General features: G+C 35.9%; 2 long non-coding RNA genes across 2 annotated transcripts; one reads left to right on the forward strand and one right to left on the reverse strand.

Annotated features, from left to right (window-relative positions):
* Positions 1-3,321: 3,321 nt before the first annotated feature.
* LOC135265629 (uncharacterized) lies at positions 3,322-4,070 on the forward strand. The gene is made up of 2 exons (XR_010333360.1): positions 3,322-3,826; positions 3,885-4,070. It is a non-coding gene; the product is annotated as an uncharacterized LOC135265629 (long non-coding RNA).
* Positions 4,071-5,666: 1,596 nt separating this feature from the next.
* Positions 5,667-7,401, reverse strand: LOC135265702 (uncharacterized). Its single transcript, XR_010333487.1, has 3 exons — positions 7,104-7,401; positions 6,086-6,191; positions 5,667-5,804 (listed from the first exon to the last, which is right to left on the reverse strand). It is a non-coding gene; the product is annotated as an uncharacterized LOC135265702 (long non-coding RNA).
* Positions 7,402-11,568: the final 4,167 nt, after the last annotated feature.

Consider the following 11,568-nt stretch of genomic DNA (forward strand, 5'->3'; position numbering starts at 1 on the left):
TTTAGTAATTTATGTAAAAATGCAATACTTGAGATAATTCTCCTAATTTCTAGAGAATTGATATTAAATGTCCTTAAAAGAACTAGTTGGTCACATCCCCTATCGGGGTAATTTTTAAAAGAAATATACCATAGCAGCTTCAAAAATTTTCTTTGGACTGATTCAATACTATTTATGTGTGTGGCATATATAGGTGACCAAATAATTGCACATTATTCTAACTTGGAGCGTACAAGGGCAAAAAATAAGACTTTTAAGGCTCTTAAATTAGTAAACTCTCTACAGTTGCGATAAATAAATCCTAAAGTTTTATACGCGCTATTAACAATATTTGTAATATGATTCACAAATAAAAGTTTGTTATCAAAGGTAACTCCTAGATCTTTAAATGTGTCTGTTCTTTGTAAAATGTGACCACTAACATTATAACTATACATGATCGGAATTTTCCTATTTGTGTAAGACATAATAAAGCATTTAGATATATTTAGGTTTAGCCTATTAGCTTCGCACCACTGGAGGAGATTGTTGATGTTATTCTGCAAGACTTGACAATCATTATCGGTTTTTATGATATTATAAAGCTTAAGGTCATCAGCAAATAGATGACTGTTACAAGTTACTGCTGCAGTAATATCGTTTATAAATAATAGAAAAAGTAAAGGACCTAAATTTGAGCCTTGCGGCACTCCGGAAGTTGGTACGAAGCTAGAAGATAAACAATTCCTGTATCTAACAAAGTATTCACGATTAACAAGATAGGAATTTAAGATATTAAGTAGGAGACTACTGAAACCTATGTGCCGTAATTTATCGAGAAGTATAAAATAATCCATTTGGTCAAACGCCTTCTGAAAGTCCGTGTACACTACGTCGACTTGCCCATTTACATCTAGCTCTACAGCGACATCTTGAGTGAAATGTAACAAATTTGTCACGGTAGACCGTTTCTCCATAAAACCATGCTGAGTAGGCGTTATAATGTGTTTGATGTTTGGGTAAATTCTTCTGTATAATACAGTCTCAAAAATTTTGGCAAAGTTAGATAGCAGTGCGATGGGTCTATAGTTATGAACATCAGAAATATCACCTTTTTTAAATACCGGGCAAATAATAGATTTTTTCCAAACTGCAGGAAAAGTAGAGGTTTTAACAATAAGATTGAATAAATAAAAAAGAGGTTTGACAAAAATATGAGCACAGTCTTTGACGAGGAAACTCGGAATGCCATCAACACCAGAGGTAAACGAATCTTTTGACCGTACTAACGCTTGGAAAATTTCTTCTTCAGTAATGTTATCTATAGAGACCGTGATGTTATTAATCGGTGAAGAAGCATCGTTTTTGTTTACAGTCTGCTGGGACTGAATATACACACTACTGAAATAGTTACTGAAAGCATTAACTATGGAGAGCGGGTCATGTAATTCTTGATTATTGTACTTCATAAGACCTGGGATCCTGGTTGCACTTTTCTTTTGTTGAACAAATTTCCAGAAATTTTTAGGGTTATTTGTTAAAGATTCTTGAGTTTCACGGATATACGTTTTGTGGGCAGAAGATATTAGTGATTTGGAGCAAGAACGATAGTGTTTGAAGAGGTTAAGAATATCATCCCTTTTAGTTTTTTTGTACTTCTTGAAGTAAAAATTTTTTTTACGGAGACAGTTGATAATCTCACCATTAAACCATGGAGGATAGTGATATTTGCCGTTTTTTTGAGATGAATACTTCGGCACATGTAATGCAAAGATGTTGTTTAGTGTGTCATAAAACAGGGAACATGCTTTTTCGATATCACTATAATTATTTAAAAAAGACCAGTCAATAGAATAAAGGGATTGATACAGTAGAATAAAATTTGCCTTTCTAAAATTAAACGTATCAGAACTGCATAGCGGGAAATTTGTTAACGTTTTATTTTGTAGAAGAAGCTCGATGTGCAACGCCGGATGAAAATTATCTTCTAGAACAAGTGGAGACATAGATCTACTTAGAAGACACCTGAAGTTAGAAAAAACAAGATCTAGTGGAATGGAATTATTGTAACTGTTAGAAATAGTATTAAGCTGATTAACATTTAGCATATTGCTAAATGTAGAGAGAATAGAAGCAAATCTATTGTTGAGATCAAAAATAAACGAAGGAGTATTAAAATCACCTAATATTATGTAGTTGTGGTTAATGTCAGCGCATATATTAGTGAATGTATCAAAAAACATTTGAAAATCGTGAAATGGCACTGAAGGGGGTATATATAGAACAAAAACCGTTAGTTTTGAGTTATTGTTAAATGTTAGGGAAACCCCAACTAAGTCAATGGAAGGAACAGTGTTGATGACTGTTAAGTCAAGTTTGGATGAAACGATATTATTATTTACAAGTATTGTCACTCCACCTCCCCTTTTAACATTTAAAGCGGAAAAATTTCTATCACACCGAAAGACGGGAAAATTATTGGGAAACAGCTCAGTACTATATATATCCTTAGATAACCAAGTTTCACTTACAGCAACAATGTCATAACACGAAGACGACATGTATTGGAAAACCTCATTTGTTTTGGTTCTTAATCCTCGAACATTTTGATATAAACAAGAAATGCAATTGGGTGAACTTAATGGTTTAAAGAAATAATTTTGGGAGATCCATTAACATATTTAATTTTGAAATTACTTTCGCCTTTGTTAGTGCGGTCGTTTAATTCCTGTTGAATTTGTTTGTAGTAAGCAATTTGTCTAGGTGTTTTGTCCATAGATAGTGAAATATTGCGATAATTAGCGTGATTTTTCAGTTCTTTATCATTGAAAACTACGGCTTTAACTTCATCCTCATTATTAAGAACCACTTTAACTGCTCGTGGACGCACACCTTCTCCAGAATAACGTCCTAATCTATGAACCTGAATATTATCTGTTTGTAAATCTGGCTTGATGGTATGTAAAAGAGTGCTGATAAAATCTTTCTCTTGAATTATACATTGATCCTTATTGGTGACCTCTTTGGGTTGCTCACTTACACCGTATACAATGATGTTACGTTTCCTTTTTTCACGCTCACTAACTTCTTGTAAGATCTCCTCAAAATTAGTACTATCCAACTTAGTTGCACCCACTTAATAAGGTACGCTTTTAAGAGTTTTAATGTTTTTATTCGGAATTTGGTGTAATAAACGTACCAAATAGAACAAATAATCAGGTAACGACTAATGACTTTTTTGTGAACTTTTGATGAATTAATCAATCAAAAATGCTACCAGAATAGTTTAAATTTGTTGTAGGTTAAGAGACTGAACTAAACCCTTTTGTTAAACATTTTCAATTTAGAGGCCCAAATTATCCAAAGGATGATGTATGATATATGGTGTCACAACTCCCTTTAATTCCCCATATAAAAATGTCAACTGAACGCAATGCTAGCAACATGGCAAGGTCGGGAACTTTTTTGAACATTGTTCAGCAGATGGAGCTGTTCTACAAATTTTTGACTATTTTTCAAATTTACGTCATAATGACACATATTAAATTCTGTGGTCTAAGGCTGTTTACGGTGTTTACGACTATCTACGAACCTGTGCCAGGAATTATATTAGTTAATGAATCACAAGTATGGTCTTTAAAGGAAAATTCATTTATTTAGCAGTAAAATGTTTTCACTACAATAATCTCTTGAGTAGAGACATCAGCTATCATAAACATAAATAAATTCATATCGGAGGCCCGAAAACAACTGTGAACGCATTATAAGGTGATTGATGTCTGTACAAACGGTAGTTGCACTTGAGTTTTCGAAAGTGTTAGAATACAGCAACGCCAAAAACAACAAGGTAATTATATCGCTTAACACCATAGACAAAATGATTTTGAACTATGTACTATTTGCAGTTGTGTAGAAAAAGCATCAATCCATCGAGTAATCTTTGTAATCAAACCCATTTGGATGTAGGAACCAGCCTTGTTTCAATGATTTTAACTGAAATTCCGCATAACATAAGAAATGAGAGTAATTAATAAAGTTATTAATATTTTTAATCAAAACTACAGATGAGAAGTATAATACACAATTAGCAATATCAGTCTTTTAATTAATTACAGTAGGGTGTGAGTCTCCTAGGTATGTAAGTGTGTGAAATTGTATTTGGGAGCCACTTTTTGCAAAAATTTTACATACACAAGTACCACTGAAAACACAAACCATCACAAAATATCAGTTTGATGTGCCCGTCACTCAGTTAAAGACCGGTAATAGTATCACTATCTTCCCTTTTTCAGTAAATTGAATCTTATCTGCCAAAATGCTACTGTCACTGAAATCAAATTTGAAGCATTTTTGAAGTTCAAAATGTGATCGGTAATAAGGATACCTTTAAATCAAATTCAAAAAGCGCTATCTAACGACCATTGTATGAAATGGTTCCCGACCTCGTCAGTTCGTTCCAGTTTAAAACAAATGAAGGGAGTTGGAGCACCATACTTCTAACACCACCATCCAAAGTTAAAGTTGACAAGTGTGTGACAGTACTTGACAGCGCTTTGAGTGCAGATGCACTTTCGTTGCTACGGATATCGTCTGCTCAAAATTTATACTTTTTTGATTTTGGTCAGGTGCAAGCCTCTATTGAAATTAAAATAACTATTAAACGGTCCATTTTAACGGTGTAGAAGGTTATAACTTTTTTATTCGAAACTGATTACTCTATCGATTTAAGCAATAAAAAAGTAGTGTTAAGAGGGCAAAAACAAAAAAACACAAAAAATGTGATCCGGAAATGCTGCAACCGGAAACTGGGTGGATGTAACCGGTTTTCATAATTACTAGAATAAAAGGCATATTCTCTTTAGTAAGTCTTCCAAGTTTTGTAATATTTGGTCAAATGATTCCAAAGTTATGGTGCAAAAACGTCTTTCCTTACCCCTACTTCCCAGGGCTGTAAAATTCTTATCAGTTTCGATAGGACACGACTTATAATCTCAATTAGCATCATTTTATAGGTCCTTTTTGAGGTTCATTTTTTATCTCACAAATATGAATAACCCTGTAGAATTGTATGTTGTTATAAGGGATACTTAGCAAATCCACTCCTTAGTCGCGGCTTACTTGGGCATATACCCATGTCACAGTTACACACTGTTTTGTTAATTTAACAAAATAAACAGTTTGTTATGTGACTTTTGTCCAACTCCCGTTAGGGGACACCTCTCTACAACGGACATTTCTAGAGTCCCCATCGGTGTCCGTTGTGGAGGGGTTTTCCTGACAATAGCGCGTATTCTGTAACTTTTTTAACGGGCTATTAAGATTTAACACTGGTTAAAATCAGAAATCTAGAAATTTTATTGGTTATTGCTATAGTAACAACGATTAACGGCCTTTAAATTTTAACGGTTTCATTACAGAATACGCGCTAATGGCCGTAAAGTACATGAGACTTATCTACTGCCTAGCGCGGGCCTTGTGGACTTTACTACCCTTCTCTGGGCCAATAAGATGCGTAAGTGAGAATAGTACGCTCTGACTAGCCCAGTCGTTGTAGTTAACCCAGGCTATATAAAGAATATCACTGCGTCTTTTGTGTGAATTATGCAGTAGCAATGACTTTTCCAGCAATCCAGCAATACGACTGTTAATGTTGCCACTCTGAAGTTAAATTGCAAGGAGTGCTCAGAATGGTTTTATTTTACTTTTGCGTTATTTCATAGCGATAATGTATCGACATTGTCTTTAAATAGTTTGGTAGCTATGACGAAAAAATATTACTATTTGTGAGTGATGCCACTGCTTACATGATAAAGGCCGGAAAGACCCTAAAAAATTATTTTTTCAATTAGTTGCATATCTCATGGGTACCACACGCGTTGCATACACCCGACCAGGAATCACAGGTACACAACAGGCTTGATCCCGGATCGAGTGCATCTGTCCCACTTGAGTTAAACAGACGCAAGTGTCCGGCGCGCAAATGGCCCTCATGGATTTATGGACCAAACGTTCACATTATGAAACTGACCCTTAGGGTCGGTTTTCTTGCGAGTTAAACGTTATTGCTATTAGATATTAGATAGTTGTTATGAAGTTCTGTACTTACATAATAAAGTAAAGAAGGTCGGGAAGGCAAAATGGATGCACGAAGTCTATACCAGTATTGCCTCCGTGTCATAGCACTCCAGCTTCCATACAGGTTTCTTGCGCACCTGGTTATTGTACGTTTGCGTTATTAGAATTATTAGTCGGTTTGTAGAAGTATCATTCATTAGTTGAATCCGCAGTTACATGCGTGATTAACCGATTCCATATCCACATTGAACAACTTTAAGTTGTCCATTCGCGTTGTTACTTTTTAACTACGTGGGAAACTGTAATGGAGCTTTTTATCAACCGGCCCTTGGTGTTTCATGTTGCGTATTATTATCGTTTGAACAAATAATCTAGTATTCGTTTTAGTGTTCTGTGATTTCTTACTTTATCTACGAATACCGTGTTGAATTTGGACTACCTTACGTTATTGAAAGTGTCGCGTGATGACACCTTCAGTAAAATACGTTTAACTCGGATTACATTTAAACTCGCTTTCTGTCAACCGACCCGCAAACTCATACAAACTTAGCTTATCCACAGCGAGTCTATAGGTCTTATGAAAACTATAGGACCCGTAACACAATTAGATTGCATTTCCTACAGTTACCCTTATATTCAACGCGACACTGGTCGGTCTGTTCTGTATTCTATGTTGATGCCACAATTAATGTAAAATCAGCCGGAACTACAGCAGTATTTCTATTTTCAAAATTACTTGGACAAACGTCACTTTAAAACGTCAAATAAAAATTTTGGACAATATTGATCTATTTAGTCGCGGATTTTGTTTATATTGTTTGGCTGTGGATAAAACTTTGTATTGCATACAGGTGTTACATGTGTTTTATCCGCTTAATTAAAACCTTTGTGCGGATACAACACATTCTAAGACCCTTATACAATAAATAAATAGTATCATAGACTAGTATGATCCGTTTGTCTAAACACACAATTGTCAATGTGACAGTCGGGTACATTAGTTGTTCTTATTGCCATTAAACGGAAAATAGTGAAATGAGATTACGTACCTGGCTTTGGGCTGAGCAATATACAACTAGAGTTCATAAATTTCTGTACTTCAAGCCATACAAGGCAATTTTTTTCTGATTGTGCCACTGTCACTGGGTTTTTAAAAAAACGGATAATAGCGATGCTGTCACTTGACTTTTTAAGAACGATTATTAAAATACATAGTGAAAATTTGTTCCAAATGTTCGGGTGTAAATTGCGTTCTGCGCTACGTGAAGACATCTGCAAATGAAGAAAAAGATCTTTTCACGTCGGCACTACTTAAAAGGCAGTGGCGGCTCATGCCGTGATTCGCAAGGTAGGCGATAACGATGAAGTCACTAATTAGGTATTTACTGATATGAATGTTATCAGATAGCAAATTTCCACACCACCCTGAGTTGGGGTATTGCCGGGGCTCGTTATCATTTTTTTTTGTAAGTGATTCGCTAGTAGTCCTATTCTCACTTAATAATCGAAATAAAAACTTCAACGCAAAATAGATTCCAATATTAAACACAAGAAAACAAAAAAAACTTCAATTATAAAATAACGAATACGAATAACATAGAAAACAGTAAAATAAAAAAATCTTCCAAACTTTCTAGAAAGCGGAGAAGACACGAAATTAATTTTTGTATATAAAACTAATTCGTCTTTCCTTGTTTCCACAAAAAATTGTTATGGTTTCATCATAAAAATTCTCTTTTTTAATAGTCGCAAAGCGATTCTTTTTCGATGGAAAGCAAGGCAAGTGAGGACAGTCTATTTTGAGCCACTGCATTCCGGCGGAAACTTTTTATCCATTTCAGGCAAGAAAAGTTTCTTTTCACATTAGCTGTAGTGGCCGGATTTGTGGCAATTAAAATAAACAATGTACAAGCTTCTGAAAATATTTCACTCAATTCATTTTCAGCAAATATGTGTAATATTTCTGGAACTTAAGGTGAGGAATACTGTATTAACAAAATATCTATTAAATCACGAGGAAAATTTTTAGAAAAACTTTTGAATTTAGAACTGTCCGCCAAAGAAAAATATTTTAAATACGCTTAAATCTAACTTCTAATTGCATTGTAATGTTGTCGAGAATTTCGAAGTATAACGCTCGATATAGTGCATCCTGATCTCCTTTGGTAGAGGATAATTTTGCTCTTTTTGGTGGGTTTGGTTCTTTAGATGATAATTTAGAATGTGCACTTGTCAAGAAAAATGTTAAATTATCATCATTTCTCATATTCTTTATTCTTAGTGAAGCATTATCGATTTCTTTTTGACAATAACTTATATCTAAACATTTACGTTGCAGAATTGAAAAAAGCAAATCAGTAATGTTGAAAATTTCATTGTATACATTAGTCAAAAAAGCGAATTCAAAATTATTAAAATGTTTTAAATAGCCCTGTGCGCCATTTATTGATTCAGCTCCAGAACTTTTATCTTCTATTATCTTTGAAAATACGCTTATTCGCTTATTAAATTATTCCATGCCGAATGAACAATACTTACAAATTTTGGTCTCGAGGACCATCGAGTTTCACAACTTTTAGGAATCCTCTTGCCAACAATTGAATCTAAAATAAATGTCGGTTTAGCAGGCAAAAAATATGCGACAACTCTGAATGCATTTTGAACCATTTTGTAGAACTAAATTCAAACGATGAGCGCACCAGTGGGTAAAAAGAGCATTTGGAGCATCATTTTTTATTTTCATTTGCAACCCGTTTAAAGATCCAGCTATGACACTTGCCCTGTCATAACATTGCGCTACTAATTTTCTTTTAAAATCGTATGGCGATATTACATTTGTAATAAGAGTTTATAGAGTACTAGCAGTCCTGTCGTGACTAATATCAAAAAAACCTAAAAACCTTTCTTTTATTTAGTTGTGTTTGTTTACAAACCGTATAGACAATGCACACTGTGATTTTTCCAAAATATGAGTAGCTATCTGCTTGAATAGCAAAGAATTCTGTAGGTATCATTTCCTCTTTAATTACATTTCTTACAAAATCTGCAATACACTCAATCAAATCTAAAACTTCCCCAATTTTTTTTATTTGTGCTTGAGTTTCCAAGTCACGTTTAATGAAAAGGTTAAAAATTTCTCTAAAATTACCACTGTTTAGAGAATTATGAGTCTCATCTCAACCCCGAAAAGCGAGTTCTTGCTTCCCTAATGTAACTGTTACCTCGATCAAGTATGAGAGCAGAATTCTATTTTTCCTAACATCCTCATTATACAGTTTGACAGATAAAGCATCATGGGCTTCCAATGCATCCTCAATTGTTGTAAAATTTTTTTCGAGACGTTTCAAACTTAAACTGTTTTGCTAAAGATCTTTGAAAGCCTCAGGTTTTTTTACAGCATCCGACAATTTTTTTAAATCAGAGTATCCTTGACAAACCCATATATTGTGCCGAAAATTTGTTAAAAGTAAACAAGGCCAACAGAATAACTTATTTTTGAAAATACTACCGCACAACTATTGATGATTTTCGTACCAAGTGCATTTAAACGATCGTGAAAACGATTGACTACGTTTTTTGTCACTTGACGAAATTGAAAGCTTAGGTAAAGGGCGTCCCATCAAAATAGTTTCATAACGTTCCTCATTTCGGCGCTGAGAAACGGGCTTTTCTAGGAGACCACAGACTAAATCATGTGGCACATCCATTAATATGGATTAATATCCAAATAAAAAACCTTACCTAGCAGCTCCCTACCACCTGCTTCCCTAGACAAAACAGAAAAAGAGTGCGAAATGCATTAATTTGAAGAAATTAAATTATTAGGGAGTGTGATTCTCCAACGACAATCGGAGGCGGCCGAAGTTGTCGCTTATATGAATCTATCCATATGCGATAGGCACCTTACAATTCCGGGTGATTTTTCGACATAGATAATATGCACAAGCGAGAGGTATCGATATGGTTGTCTCTTATTTTAGGCGCACCGTAGATTCGCCTTATTTCGGCATTACAAAAGTCCTCATAGAGGCGCTCATATACCTCGACTTAATAAAATCGCAGTTTATGATTAAATTTTTTTTTAGAAACTGTTTTACTATCTGAGTATCGGAATGGGTATAAAATAAATGGCAAATTATAATTTGTTACAAATAAATAGTTGAATTTACTCCGGGTAGGCGGCGCCTACCTTGCCTATCCGGAGGAGCCGCCACTGCTTAAAGGCATAAATTTGAAATACCTACTTAGGGATTCGTACTTTCTACGGACAATTCGGTCAGTGTAGTTTTGATAGGCGATTTGGTTTACTGCATCTATGTCTGGATTTTGGTTAAACCGATCCCGCGACCGGCGGGAGATAAGTCTTCTTGGGCCACCGGTCCCTGTGGTACCAGTTTGCGCATCACTGGTCGGATGTTCGCAGCAGAAAGCGCTACCAGCTGGACTCTTGCAAGTCCGGCGCTGCTGAACCAGCTCGGGTACGTGGGGTCGCCATTCCCAAAGATCGAAAAGCCCCCTGCATTCCCACCCTATTTACGCTGTCTTTCCATCATCCGCATTTGAAACACCCTTCTCCCATATTCTCAACACTTCAGAAACCATTCACCATTGGTGAGGACTCGAGACACATCAATCACTCCTTCATCATCCACAGTGACATCTACACTTTCCAAATCTCGCAGCTCTGCATACCTTTCACAGTCAACAAGGATATGGTTCCACTTCTCGACATCCGCACCGCAGGCACACTTCTGGGACTCGGAGAGCCCTCTAACATACAAAAGCCTATTCAAACTCCCATATCCCGTTAGCAAAAACAATTCGGTCATTGAGAACTCTAGCGGGATCGCATCCCTGAGCATCCTGACATCGCAAACAAACTGATAAGTAACACGCCCCTTCTCACTTGGATCCCACTCGCCCTGCCATTCATCCCATAGATCTTCTACGATTCTAACCTACATACTCTTTTAGACTCTCACCCACCCTTCTCACATCTAAATCATTATTACTTCCAAATTGTAACCCCTTCTTGTCCTGAAAAGCAGGCTGCCTTCTCCGAGCTTCCATCCACCATGGCAGTTCGCCCATTAGAACCCTCATGGTGGCAAGTAACACCGTTCTACAAACTCTCACACACAGCAATCTGGCGACACCTATCTAATGTAGCAATGCCATACTTATACTTAAGTACATTGCCCCAGATCCCTACTCCATACATTACACACGCAATGTTCACACCCAGATAGATACTCTTAACTATATTTGCTTTAAAACCCCATACTTTTCCCACAACATGACGAAGCTTGCCAGCCAGTCCTTCAACCTTTCTTCTTACACGATCGAGGTGAGCACCAAAGCGCATCTTTTTCTCAAAGACAATACTCAGATACTTTACTTCCTTGACCAGTTTAACACAGCGACCATTAACTCTAATACATGGATTTCGGTTTCCAGACAGTGCTCCCTTCAAAAACATTGCAACAGTCTTTTCCACAGAAACTTCAACACCCG

This window comes from Tribolium castaneum, chromosome 3 (genome assembly GCF_031307605.1).
Source record: "Tribolium castaneum strain GA2 chromosome 3, icTriCast1.1, whole genome shotgun sequence".
NCBI classification, from domain to species: Eukaryota; Metazoa; Arthropoda; class Insecta; order Coleoptera; family Tenebrionidae; genus Tribolium; species Tribolium castaneum.